Raw genomic sequence first — 15,466 nt, 5'->3', positions numbered from 1 at the left:
AATGATAAGAATAGAATTACAAGATTACAACGGATATTACAGCGAAGGCAGATGTATTTTATGGTTATAAATATGTCTTTTTTGTTAGCTCAAAATATTCAATTTTTCTTTGAAACATCTTAAATATAAAATTTATATTAAAAAACCATGATTCTTAAAGTATCGTGGAGTAAGTAATAGGTCGGCGGAAGTTTTCAGATGACGGACCATATTCTGTAAGAAAGGATATTTATTTTGTCCCGAAAAGGTGTATGTATCCATTATTATTATCAGCAATCGTCGAGCTCGAGTAAGTGCAACGTTAATCCTTCTGAAATCGGATAAAAATCCGATAGACTCTAAAAACTTAGCTTAAGGGCTTAACTTGTGTGATTTGACCGAACAAACGATATTATTATCGCTTCTTTTTCTCTTCCTTGAAAGGAGTCAACAGTATTTATTTCAACATCTTTGAAATCAGTAATCTGATTTCTTATTGTCTCGATCTGTTTGGAATAGAAGGAAATCACTCCAATTGCCGTCTGAGGAACGTTAGATTTAACGAGTCGACCAATACACTTGGCTACAATTTCGGCCTCGTCTTTAAAAATTATTATAAATATTACGTGGATTATGTTTCGAACCTTGTTGTGTTGTAGTTTCAAAATAATTGCACTTTGTAGTATCAATTAGTACAATCGAGGAACAAGTAAATTTATTTTTCCGAATAGATGGAATTTTACTGCAGAGTAATAATTAGCTTTACTAACTAGAGAACACTCGTCTTGACTGAAGAATGTGGAATAAGTTTTCCACTGTAAAATTCGTTGGAAGGGAATTTCATGATTTTTTCATTCATCCGGTATTGTATTGTTAGCATATTGACATTTTGCGGATGAAGAATCGAAACCCTCTTCATTAGTGATTCAGCTAAACCCCTTTTTTCTGCTCTAATTTTAAATTAATCAACAATAATATTACTCTTTTGATATAATTATGGGTGGTAACTGAGAATCATCGCCGGCCATGATGCATTTTTTGGACAATAACAGTCCAATCCAGCATGCTGCTTCCAAAGCCTAAATATAATTACAAATTAATAAGACTTGGCTACATTCATCGATTATAATGACATCAAATTTTTCGGAAAAAGAACTCAGTTTTGAGGCACCGGCTAATGTGGTAAATACTATTCGAGAAGCCCGAATTATTTCTTCCATTTCGGTTCTTCTGACATTGTTATACATATTCATATTATCTCTACGTGCCTTTCGTTATAAATATATAAATAAACTCTGTAATCACTATTTGAGTTTTGGATTGACTCTAAAAAATGTGCGGACATTGCCATTTGATTTGATATTGAGTTGGCCAGTCCTCCCTCTAACATTCGAGCCTCGTTCCCAATTCTAACAAACGAGGCCTCAGGAATGTTCAGGGAACCGAATCGTTCAAGCAAGTTATCAACAGCAGCATTAGAGAATGCAGTTACCAATATCTGTAAATTTAAGAAAATATGATAACTCGTTTAGTTTTATCAACTATTAATTGTTGAATAATTTCTATTAACACCGTGGTTTTTCCTGTTCCCGGCGGTCCGCGTATTATTGAAAAATTGGGTTCAAAAACGGAAAATTTCACAGCATCTTTTTGCCCATTATTGAGTCTTTGAGTAAAAAATTCAAGATCTAAAATGATTAGTTATTATCATAATTAAAATAGAATTTTCTCATTAATGTCTAACTTTTTATTTGTTGTTTATCTATATGGTTTTGATCAGAATTGCTGAAAAATATATTTTTCAGTGGACAGTTTGTGTTACGTAGTTCAAAAAGAGTACTAATCAATGAATTTTTTAATTATACCACTGCATAGTATCATAGATTTCATAGTTCTCTGATTTTATCAGGATATATGCTATATTTGGCTCAAAGCTAATTTGGTTAAATGGATCAGGAATTGCAAGAAATATTCTGCCAAATTCTCCATTTCGCCACAGCTTCATCGGACCCCATATTTTTGACCTGTCAGACAGTAAGGCTACACAAAAGTTATCGCCTAAAGACTTATTTTGCACATCTACTAGCCTTGACGTAGTTCAGATCGTGACTCTTCAAATAAAAATTCGAATAGCTTTAAATCAGTTACCGTTCTTGAGATATTTTGAAAATATATTTTTTTTAAACATCGATCGTTGTTCAACATGCTTTGAAATAAAAATTTACTCAAACTTGTCTCTTTGGATTACTGCATTTTTTTCTAACTCCAGTAGCCGTATTTGATTATCAACAAACTGTTCTACTGCGCTAAATTCCATTTTACAATCTTATAATTTGCTATTTTATTATATTTTTGGGTGTACCATCCAAAAATATGATTTTTTTAAATACAAAAAATAAATAAATAAAATTCATTTATAAATCTAATAGTTATCTAAAATTTATTTTTTCTTAATTTAAAAGAAAATTTCAATTTGACATGTCTAATTTTCATCAAATTCACGATTTGTGGACTTTCCAGTTTTTAATTACTTACTCTAATGCCATTTTTGTCGATTCCAATTCAAATATACCTTCTAAATGCCACAATTTTTTTGAAAAAATTGAATAAAAATGTTTAATTTCCACTTATTTTCGTTCTATTTTCTAATTAAAATTAATGTTACTAATTTCGTTAAAATAATTTAATTTAACTGTCTGTCATACCCTCAAAACTTTCATACTAATTGCACGTATTTGAAACTAATTAAAAAAGGAAGTTAATCAAATAAGTTACACAAATAATTAAGATTTTATTAACCACCTAATGGGAAACTAATTTGATAAAGTTAAGTTTTATTGTAAATTTTTGGGCATCTTTTGGACGACGTTTGAAAACTTAGGTATATCTTTTTATCCTCACGAGAGTAAGGGATGTGGAGATCGTAGATAAGGTCTGTTAATACTATGATGTTTAATTCTGTTTACAAAGTCCCAAATAATATGCAGAGTGCATTGAATAGTAGCAAAGTCAATTAGCTATCTCCATCAATGCTGTAGTTAGGTGAATAGTGATCAAATTTCTGCCTTAAACTATTTCATATCATAGAGAATGTTAGAAAAATCACCACAACTGACTTTTACCATATTAGATTTGTCAGTTCTACTAGCAGGTTTCTATCGAAAATCCTCTCCGACTACGAACTTGCATCATGACATACAAAGTGCTATATTGGATGCTCGTACTTTACATGTTTGGGATAAACTACTTCGTTGTGAACTTGTCTTTTTTACATTCAACCCCGGTGATTCTGAGGTAAACAAATAGTGACGTTTCTCTGTTTATAGTCAATAAATGTTTATAATTATTAAGGCCATTCCTAGTAACCCTCTGTTTCTAAATTAACGCGAATGTTCCTTTACATTGTTTTAAATTTGGAGAGTGACACAATCAGAAATTTTCTAGAAATGGATCGTGTTAAACACAGAACTTGAGTCTCGTTGTGGAAATTAACATAAAATTGAAAAAATGATTTTATTTTTAACGAAAAACACTTTTAGTGATATCTATGATTCTTTTGATTTCGAATCCAGCGATGTGGTCCCAGAAAGGAAACAAAAATTCCTGTTCTCAAGTAAAATTCTCTGAAAAATCCGACTAAGTTTTTATAGCCAAATAATTGAAACGTCATCAAAATACTAACTAGGGAAACTTAGTTCTAAAAAAGTAAAGAATGCAAAAAATGACTGCTGCTAATAGCAGTCATTTCTTTTAAAATCAATTTCTGATAAATTTTGTAGTTCCACAAAAGCCAGTTCCTGGAACAAGTGATTCAAGTAAAAATGTGTCTTAAAATTGTAAGAATTTATTTAGCAGCCATGAATATATTTTTTGTCTTATTTTTAAATTTTCGATCGAAGTTTTGACTTAATCGAGAATTAAATCTATCACTTTTTTAAAACTAGGCTTCATGTCTAAAGTAACTTTTTATTTAAAAGAAAACAAATAGACTAAATATGGAGCTAGAACGGTTCAGGAGTACGTGATAATAAAAATAAAAAAAGGAATGATATAAAAGTCATTTTCTTTACTTTAATACGACGAGAATAAAATTTATTGACTTGAAAAGTCAACTTTTTAAATCAGGGGAACATACTTTCTGGTTTGGCAGGCAAACTGGAAAAATTATTAAATTTTTAAATGAATCTGATTCCCAGGCCATTCCTAATAACACTCTGTTTTTAAAATAAGGCAAATGTTTCTCTACATTGTTTTGAATTCGGAAATCTCTCCTGCACAGCGTATCAAAGACGCTTGTGCTTGTTTTGTGCATTTTGATTTTGACCAGATCTGATTATCTAGTGATTCCCTTGCTTCCAAACCTCCAAGTGTGAATCCTTGTGCCTCTCCACTTTGCAAAAGGACGTCGGTGGGGCTGTTCGTGTAATCTCTTCCGACACGCCTGTAACACCTCTTTTTAAGGTTGTTTACTTTGAATTGTGTCGGAACCACCCAAGCGCCCCAGAGGACTTTAGAATTGCAACTGTACCGAGCTCAGCTCATATTTTGTGGTCAACCACTTCTGAAGTTGCAGCCGCTTGGCATTCTTCCCACTCAGCAGCAGTGGAAGGATTAACGGTATAAAGCCCATAACATCCTTTCTGATGACCGATTCGGGCCTGGCCTTATTATGTTGATAAATTGGGTTTGTTTTTGGATTTTTTCTGGCTGTATCCTTTCTGTCAATCTAACAGCTTTCCGCAAGGGCGATGGTGGATTACACCCAAACGCAGCTCACAATGTATTCAGACAACTGACTGCAAAAATAATGTCACAGCGCGTTATTCCGCAAATGACCCAGGAGTTCCTGGCTTTCCAATTTGGTGTTGGTGTCAGAGGGGCTTGTGAAGTTCTACCACACAGCTGTCAATCTCGAAGCCCAAGAATGTCACATTCCTCTAAAGCTTAATGTTAAAAACGCATTTAATAGTGTCAGGAAGGACTAAATGGTCGAGATTGTCGAAAAACGCTGTCCCAAGCAATTTCCAATCGTTCTTCTTGCATACTCTACTCTAAGCAGCCTGTTTTTTTGGTAAAGTCATCAGGTCAGAATGTGGGATCCAACAGGGTGACCCCCTCGGTCCCCTCTTATTCATTATTTGTGTCGATTATGTGGCACGCAGCATTTCTTCGTCAATTATTATTATTAAGAGCACTTTCAAGAAAACATAAAGTTAATTAAGTCTCCCTTGTGCCGTGTTCTGTAAGTCTCGATACAGTATTGCGGTAACTGTTTTCTCCCAGCTGGTTGATTTTGGTCGATACAGTCGATGCTATTTTCAGGATCGTACAATATCGAAGCTTGGTGGACTCTTCGTATCCAAGCCTCTCCGTATCGTATCGTACTGGGGCAGTGCCTTTGAGCTTTCCACGTATTCCATGGATTCTGTACAGCATTAACTGAGTCACAACAAGTTTATGATCGCTGCTGGTTTCAAGCCCACCATATGACCTCGAGTTTTTCAGAAGGGCCTTTTGATGGTGCCTGCAAAGAATATAGTCTATCTGGTTATAAATCAGAATGGTATTTCCAAGTTTATCTTTTCTAAACCCAGACCAGATGGTTTTATGCCTTGCCGAATGGTTGAAGCAAGTATTAAATAAGAGTAAGTTGTACGCCGTGTAAAATTGTATCATGGATTCTCCGGGGAGGTTGCGGCGGTTTCGTCCATGGGCTCCAATGCATGTTTCCCCAGGTTTTGCAATTCCAGCTCTAGCGTTCCAGTCTCCGGCAACAAAGACGAGGTAAGAAGCGGAAAGCGAGCTGTATACACTCGTGAGGGTCGAATAGAAGTCGTCCAGCTCTTCGGTATACTTGTCTGTTTCTCGCCGATCTATTGATGATCTTAAAAGTAAAAGAAGATCTAACATTATGTTTCATAGCCTAAGATCTGACATTTCCCGCAAACAATATTTAAAGTTCGCTGAAATCGATGATAATACTATTGCTTGGGTCAATTCAACTTACTAATTGTGTTGTTTAAAAATCCAAGATGTTTCAAGAATTTTGATATTAAAAAATATGTTATATATTCAAATTCAAAGAGAGCATTGATGGATAGCAGAATTTTTAATTCTCTAAAATTTTCTAATATAATTCAAAAAATTGAAGCTGGGACAAAGCCCTATGTTGCACACAAATAACTAAGCATAAAAGATTAAATATTATTCACATATTATGCTTGGAACAAAATAGAAAGTTCTTAAATTTAAATTGTTTCACTCATGCAAAATGGACTCAAAATAATGAAAATATTAATTATGAAAATCCCTTAATTGAAAATTATGACCATATTCTGAGAAAAATGGATATTATTGATCCATTAGAAGACAGTCTTTATATTGAGATTGAATATAACGAAAGTGAAGAACTTGAATTAAATAATTCAGAAAAAATAGAACAAGAAATTAGCGAAGAACCGTGTGAACAAAGTCAGAAAGTTGTTACTATTAATGAGGCTTTTATCGCTTTAAACAAATTAAAAGAGTTCTATAATCAAGAAGAATTCTTTAATAAAAAAATTTTGAGTATATTGAAAACGTTGGATCTTCAATGATCCAAACTCGAAAAAGAAACAAGTCGAAACTTACTGATTATTTTGGTTTTAATTATTTTGTTTGGCTTAATAATTTAAATTTTTTATGGATTAAAAATCGATAAGTCTCTCGAATGCGCCAGATTTTGCCGATCCCCGAAATTGGCGGATTCGAGAGACTTTACTGTATTTGAATTTGCTAAATGCCGCGAAATGTGAAGTATCTGGACTTTCGGTGCCACTAACGCCCAGGAGTGTTGCTTTTTTGGCCATTTCGATGAGGATTGATGGTTTACTTATAGCCGCTCTTGATGATCTTGTGATTTTGGGTTCCCCAATTTGTGACAAGGGACCTGCGAAGGCCATCGCCTCGCAATGTGGAAAGATTTTTGGTCTCATTTGGAGGTGTTTTTTCTCAAGATTTTTTTTATACATCCCGCGTCTGACTTATCTACTCCGTACATACAGTGTTTCTGTTCGAATGAGCAACTTCTAGCTTTGGATGACGTTGTTGCTGTGTCGTTACAGCTCCTAAATTCTTTGTTCACTGAAGTTGGTCGCTCTCGTGCTGCGCTCTCACTCCGCTTTGGGGAATTGAGGTTCGTTTTTGTGCAGATCTTGTTTTGCCTTGCTATCTCTCCTTGATGTCTGCTTCTGGAAATTTCGTTTTCTTGTTCTCAATAACACACTCGAACTCTGCGAGCTATCGGAATATCCAGCTGCTGTTCACGAATGGAGATCGCTCGGACTTGACCTCTCCGAAATTCCTTCAATACAGAAGAGTTGGAATGGCATTAGGTGTTCAGATTTAGTGGAACGTTTTTGCTAGCAAGCCGACCAGATGAAGTTGGCGTCCTGAACTGCGCCTGCCAGCCTCATGCTGGAAATTGGTTAAATGCTCTCCCACTGGCGTCTAATGGTCTGCTCTTGGAGGACAAAGCCGTCCGTATCAGCGTGTGTTTGCACTGGGATTGGACATATGCCAACCGCACCGTTGTCGGTGTGGTTTGATGATTTCAAAAAATGGCCGTTTCCCGCGCCATGCACTTTTCAATGATGGCATGAAGAGGGCTTTGGATTCCGCCAGATTCCAGTCTACCCTGGAACCGGTTGGACTTCAAAATGACGGGAAACATCCTGACGGGATGACTACGTTCTTTTCCAAGAGAGGTAAGTCACTCGTTTGGGGCGTGACCTATGTGGATTCTTTTTCCGAGACGCTGTTGCCCTGGACAGCACGTTTTTCAGGATATGCTTACGCGCTTGCGGAGTAGAGGAAGAGGTCGAACAGAAAAGTTGTTACGAATTCTCGGCGAGAAAATCGCCTTGAAGACAAATGACCGGAAAGAGGCGAGCTAGCTCTTTCACTCTTTCAGCGCGTCTTGGTGTCTATTATACGCTGGAACTGCCTTTCGATTCGCATTGCGTTGTCGGACTGATCCCCAGGTCCACGGCAGCCTGAATCGATCAACAACCTTATTTTGACTTTCTAAGAATTAACTTTGTATTGTCATCTGGGAAATTAGTATACAGTGAATACCCCAAAATTCGCCATTCTTAAATTCGCCAATTCTTAGAGTCGCCACAATTTTTTAAAATTTTTAGATAAAAAATAAAAAAATATGGATAAATAATACATTTTTAAAAAGTTCTTGTTCAAGTTTAAAAAAGGCATAAATTCCGTCTGAAAAATTGCATGGGCAGATGAAAACTGATAAAAAAGTTAACATTGAAGATTTTTAAATGAATTTCAAAATTTATCCAAGTCCTATACTCTCGATGAAATTTATAACTTTGATGAAACAGGGATTTTCTACAAACTAATTCCACCTAAAAGTATTTGCACAAGACTCAGTTTGGACGATATATAAGATTTAGGATCGGGTATCTGTAATGTTGTTGTGCAAATAATCACAAACTAAAGCCTGTTTTAATTGGAAACTCAAAGATGTTAAGATGTTTCAAAAATTACGACTATCAATGCTCTGTTTTATATTACAGTTCAAAAAGAGCTTGGATGACGGCCAAATTTTTAGTAAATACACTGGTGCAAAAAAAACCGTTTTTTTAAATACGGCATATTTTGCAAAGATACCGTGATTTTTCTTTCTTTCGATATCGAAAGGGATCATTAAATTAACCCTAAATCAATTTTGTTATATTTTTTTTGTATTGTGTTATATGTCTAAATTAAAAATTTTAATTACACGAGCGCAATAAAAAACCGTTTATTCTGGTGAGTGTGACATTTACTTTTTTTAGAATTTTACCCTCGATAAAATTACGAATGCTTGATGTAATAACAAAAGGAAAGATTCTAGGCTTGAATGCGTTAAATTGGACCACTAAACAAATATCGACAAAGAAAAATCACGGTTATCTTGCAAAATATGCCGTATTTAAAAAAACGGTTTTTTTTTTGCACCTAGTGTAGCTGATTAATTTTGACAACTTTTTGACGAAGGAAAAAAGTCAATTTTGATCGGTAATTGTACTTCTCATTGTATCTTGAAAATATAAAAATTATGTTCTTTCCTAAAAATGCAACAAGAATAATTCAACCAATGGACTTGGGAATTATCAAAACATTTAAAGTGCACTTTAATAGGCACCAATTACTTATCTCACTAAAATTTGGGAAACTGACAAAGTTTCGGTTTATGAATCCTATAAACATTTAAATCTTGAGGACATTGTTTTTTTATAAAAATGTCTTGGGAAAACGTATGCTCAAAAACTATTGAAAATTACTTCAAAAAACTGAAAAAAATAGATTTTGATGAACAATCTACAGATAAAAATTTAATTGATGAATTCTCCTCCCAACGTGCCTGGGACTCTATTGCATGCCGAGCGCGTGTGTCTGAGCTCTCGGCAACCCTTGATCAACACCGCCTGGCATGCCTTCGTGCGGCATCCGCCCCTCACTCTGGCAGCTGGCTGAATGCTCTTCCTCTCTCCAGCATCGGGATATGGCTAGACGATGCTGCCATACGCATCGGAGTGGCTCACCGTCTCGGCCTGGATATTTGTGCAAAACCCGCTGCAGATGCGGTGAGGACGTTGACGAAAAGGGACTGCACCCACTTTCCTGCAAGAGGAGCGCAGGCAGGGAACACAGACACAAGGCCCTCAATGAAATCGTGAAGGCCGGTCTCGAAATGGCGGGCCATTCGTGCCTCCTCGAACCGGTCGGACTCGATCGGGGAGATGGCAAAAGGCCTGACGGGATGACAATATTCCCGTACTCGTCGGGAAGGCCCTTGTATGGGATGTCACCGTTATGGATACCTTTTCGAAATCGAGGATCCATTCTTCTGCGGCAAACCTTGTTCGGCTGCAAACCACGCCGAAAAGATCAAATACACAAATATTCTTCGCTCGCGGACCGCTACCGCGTAACGGCAATCGCCCTGGAGACCGCTGGAGTTGCAGGAAAGGAGACTGACTCGTTCCTCAAAGAGGTCGGGCAGTCCATCGGGAGGAGGCTCGAGGACTCGAGAGAGAGCCTCTGGTTCCGCCAGCGCATCGGCCTGGCCATTGTTCAGGGCAACGCACAATGCGTCCTCGCCGCTGGAACTTAACGATTTTCGGTGTTAATTGTTAGTTGTTTAAAAAAATTTTCGATTGATGAATGATAATTAAAACAGATATTTATGATCCTATTCAAATTGAAGAATTCATTTCTATAAATTATTTAGAAAAAAATGCAATTTAATACGCTTATAAAAAATTTGCAATTAGCGAAGAAAGTAATTTCGATAATGAAGATTATGAAAAACAATCTGCAGATAAAAATTTTCCTTTAAATGAACAAACAATAGTTCATTTCACTAGAAATGAGATTGGTGTAAAATAAAGAGAAATTGAGAAATCACTAATCGAAATTGTCGAAAACGAAGATGTGCGTCTAATTATTTCAATTCGAAGATTTGAGGAAAAAAATCAAAATATAAAGAGAAAACAAACGGGACTGGAATATTACTTTGATAAAAAGCATAATTCTTTGTTAAAATAAAATTAATTTTTTCAATTACGTCAATTTTGGCTATTTTCGAATTATTAAACAGTTCTACTCGCATTCAAAAATTATTGATTATATTCTGGAATTCGCCATTTTTCAAATTCGCCGCAAAAAATGACAAAACCAAAAATGGCGAATTTGGGAGTATTCACTGTATAAATATTTTGCTCTTAGATTTGTAAAACGTGATGAAAAATTTTATTCATAACTATGTTTGCATATCCATGTCATCGGTAAGATTCGTATTAAGAAAAAATTATAAAATGCATTAAATTTATTAAAAACGAAACATCAATTTATTTTCAAAAAAACCGATTTGATGATACAAGTTATTTTTACTTGGCTGCAAAACAAATAAATTACTCAAAATTAAAAAAAAAACTCAGAAAATAGAAAAGATAAAAATAGTTTACAAAGTAAATTGGAGCTATAAATTAAGAATCCTGGCGTACCGAGCAAAATCCTAAAAAAATATAAACAGATCAAAACCTCCCGATCTTTTGGAGTTGCATGTTTCCAAAAACGATAAGATTGGAAAAAAATCTAAAATATTCTACCCACTACAACGTGAGTAGTACACCGCAGAGCATTGCAGTTTGAAATAACAAAGGCTTCAAAGTCGGTAAATTTACGGATTCCGCTAAAGTATTCCCTCAACTTAAAGACTTTCTTCTCGATTTGAGAAAGTGAGAGTAAATGAGACTCAACTAGACATTTGAGGTCAGAATTGAACTGAAATGATATTTTTCCGTTCGAATCATAATAGATCTCCAATTATTTGTTTTTATCCCACATCGAGAGGAATGTTTCAAACATATTTCTGAAAGCAGCTGTACGTAAAATAAAATGGGAAATACATGTCTTTCATGAGTAGAGAGAGATTCAAACATTTCTAAATATTTGTCTGGCTCAGTTTTCAGATTCTGATCTTCCTGGATTTTGCAGAATATTTCGAATGAATTTTTGCACAATTTCGGCATCCCAGATTTATATGCCTCCTGGAATTGAAAAATATTCAGTACATCACGAATGAAGAATATGGCTGCTTCAAATTGTTTAGCAAACTCAAATATTGAATTAGTATTGTCTTTTTCTTGTTTTTTAACGTATATTCGGAAGGATTCTCCTGATATCTATTTGAAATTGATTTTATACTGAACATGTGATTGTAGAGTGAATTTTTTGTGCGAATAAGGGTAATGAAATTTTAAATCTAATATAAATATATAAAAACTAACATCCTCTTCTGAAGACAGATACTGGTAGTACAAAGTTGAGCATGTCCACGTGAAAAAGCTATTTAATATTTATTTATAATTTTTCATACTGCTTAATAACACATAGTTTATTTGAAAATTAAACTAATTATAACACTTTTCGGAATTTTTATTCTTTACTGGAGACTTGAAAGCCAATACAAATTTGAATCGGACGATTTTGACGAAGATGAATTTGAAAAGTGTTTTGTTGATTTTTCTTTGATTTTACCATATTGGTTGTGTTATTGACTGCAATAATTTACTGTTTTATCTAGGTAGGGCGTCGAGAATTTCAATTTTTCTTAGTTTTTCGACTTTTTCGACTGAAAAGCATTTGTATTAGTTATTCGATGTATTAAATGAATTTAATATAATTATTTATCGTTTTCTGAAATAACAAGTTGTGATTTATTCGATTTGGAGTCAGAATTTAATGCAAGTCCCATGATTATTAATTTTAGTATAAAATTAGAATTTTATTAAGAAAAGTTAGAATTTCTTGTTTTTGGAAGATATTTTTATGTTTTTGTTGATTAGGAACTGTTATATTCTAGTTGATTTTGATGGCCAATAAACAAGTTTCCAGCTTATGAGTGGATGATGACGACTATCGGGATTTCGAGAAATGATGAGTGGATGAATGCAATAAGCAATATTGACATTTTTTAAATCGGTTTTGACAATGCGATATTCAATTTTGACATTTTTTAGATCAATTTTGACACACATAAGGACTTTTCTATGCGGCTAAATCAAGATGAGAGTTAAGAGTTAATAAAGACAATTTATTAATCAGGTCAGGTTAATGGAATCCCAATCGTACAATTCGCAATAATTTTTTCTGCATTTCTGTAAAAATTCCGTATTTTCTCGCAAGTTAGATTTGTCATAGAATATTCTAAGGCATTTTGTAATAATAGTGCTCGAAATTCCGTCAGCGTTCCATTTCCTGCTGCATGAACATCGTTATGAGGATTATTGTGATTGGATAAATATGTCTTAATCCCAGCCTTGATAATCGAAAAACAGTCTTCGCATGGATTTAGCTGCGGAGAATATGGTGCATCAAATCTTCGAATTGTATGTTATACTCTCACGCCTTCAAAATTTCCTTGTTTTTTATGGATTGGAGCATTATCCATATAAATAATAATTTCCTCTCTAGCTAAACTGTCCGATAATGCCGTCATAAAATTGCAAAATTTCGATTTTATAGATCCAATGTGTGATTCAAATCTCACAATTGTTCCATTGTCATCAATTGCCAAAATAACGTTAAGATTCACTCCTTTGCTCGCCCTTACTGGAACTATCGCACGTGATCCTGTAAAGCAGGGCTGGCCAACCCAAGGCCCGCGGCCGCATGCGGCCCGCGATAGAGTTTGGTGCGGCCCGCGAGAGAAATTTTGTATGTAGTTAACCTATAAATACATTCAAGATAATTTTTCTTAAGTTTAATAAATAAAGATAAATTTTATAAGTTTAATAAATTTTAAAGTTTATCTATTTTTGTAGCTGTTATCAATATGAAGAAAAGGAAATTTTTGAAGAAAACAGGCAATTCACCAATCATTGGGAAGAAGATTACTTTTTTATAATGCATAATTCCAAGCCAACATGTTTAATTTGCAAGGAGAAGTATCGGTGGTGAAAGAGTACAATGTAAGAAGACATTATGAAACAAAGCATTCCGAATACGCGAAATTTAGTAAGGAATTGAAAACAAGGAAACTGGATTCGCTTAAATCTGAATTGAGAAATCAGCAAAGACTATTAATTCATCGATACACTCTTCTTCTGATACTGTTAAAGCAAGCTACTCTGTTGCAATGATAATTTCAAAGAGAATGAAATCATTTTCGGATGGAAAATTAAGTGAAGATAAAGAAAACAGATTTCTCATTGATACGTATAATTGGACTGAATGCTATTTTACTAAATAAAATCTTATCTGTGTTGTTTTGATATCTATCCTTAGTATGTACATGTATATGCGGCCCGCGGAAAGGATTCATTTGGACAAAGTGGCCCGCGATGCGATTTGGGTTGGCCAGGCCTGCTGTAAAGGATCGGCCGAATTTTTTTAACGTAAAAAGATTAAAATTTGTTTCGTCCAAATGTATTTTTCTATTTGTATTACGTTGATAATCCAATGAAAATATTTTTCTTTTTTCTATATTTTCCGGACTATTCCTAGAAATTGGTTCTCTTCGCAGCATTTGTAGGTAATCAATCGCCCATCAAGTCGGTTATATATTGTCGCAATACAAACTTTATTATTTACCAATTTTCGTAATTCCTTCAATGTTATCGATGGATTATTCTCAATTGTTTCAATTATCAAATTCATATCATCATCCGTAAGTTTTATCGTAGCATCCCTTCTACCTCCACGTTTACAAAGATACGGATTTCCACTTTTTACAATGGCTATAGCTGTTGTCCTCTTGACACCAAGATCGCGAGCAAGCTGTATATAATCACCGCCCTCTTCATCCTTATTTATAAGTGCTCTTCTTGTAGCTTCTGACACTCTTGAATTTTTTCTTGACATAAAATTCGTACAGGGACGGCGAATCAGAAAATGTAAAATAAATGACAAATCGGCAAAAGTCAAAATTGATGTAAAAAGTGTCAAAATTGAATGTCGCATTGTCAAATTTGAATATCGCATTGTCAAAACCGATGTAAAAAATGTCAATATTGCTTATTGCATTGTCAAAATTGAATGTTGCATTGTCAAAATTGATGCAAAAAATGTCAATATTGCTTATTGCATTGTCAAAATTGAATGTTGCATTGTCAAAATTGATGCAAAAAATGTCAATATTGCTTATTGCATTGTCAAAATAAAATGATATTTATTTGAAAAGAAAATATAAGTTAATTAAGGTTGCTTAAGAGCAGAAAGGATAGCGTGGCTATTACCCCTGACAACGGTTGTTGAAAGGCGTTGAAACAGCCATTCGGTCTCCCTTCTATCTTTCGTCTGAACCGAGATCAGGGATCCAAGTTTCCTAATGAAAGAGATTGATTCCGGACCGAAGACTCCAGATGACTCCACAATTGTCAAAATTGAATGTTGCATTGTCAAAATTGATGCAAAAAGTGTCAAAATTGAATGTCGCATTGTCAAGTTTGAATATCGCATTGTCAAAATTGGTGCAAAAAATGTCAAACTTGAACTGAAAATGGTATAGATAGACTTGAATGTTGGCTAGCTTGACTTGTGTTGATTGTTAGTCTGAACCAAGTTCTGTATACAAAAAGTCAAAACTATTTTCAAACTCGAATCACGAGTTGTCAGATGTATTATTGTGTAGTTCTGTTGAGAAATAGTTAGGAAAATATTTCTATCAGTTTTCCCAGGTTTGAAAATATGATAAATTACATATTTTATCCAAATTGTTGAAATTAATTTTGCTTTGATCTAATAGTTTAAAAGAACAATGATGGTCCTTTGACATATTTTTCAAAATGATAACCAGAATTAAGTCAAGACATAACATAACGAGATTTGTTAGTTTTAGTTCGATCTGTGGTTGAAATGAAGTTAGTTAGATTGATTCATTGTTGTTTTCTATTCACCAAGAATGCCACTAGGGAATACTAAAGATTCATAAGAAGTG

Source organism: Octopus sinensis, unplaced genomic scaffold, assembly GCF_006345805.1.
Source record: "Octopus sinensis unplaced genomic scaffold, ASM634580v1 Contig12060, whole genome shotgun sequence".
Taxonomy (NCBI): Eukaryota; Metazoa; Mollusca; class Cephalopoda; order Octopoda; family Octopodidae; genus Octopus; species Octopus sinensis.
This window is presented reverse-complemented; position numbering follows the sequence as displayed.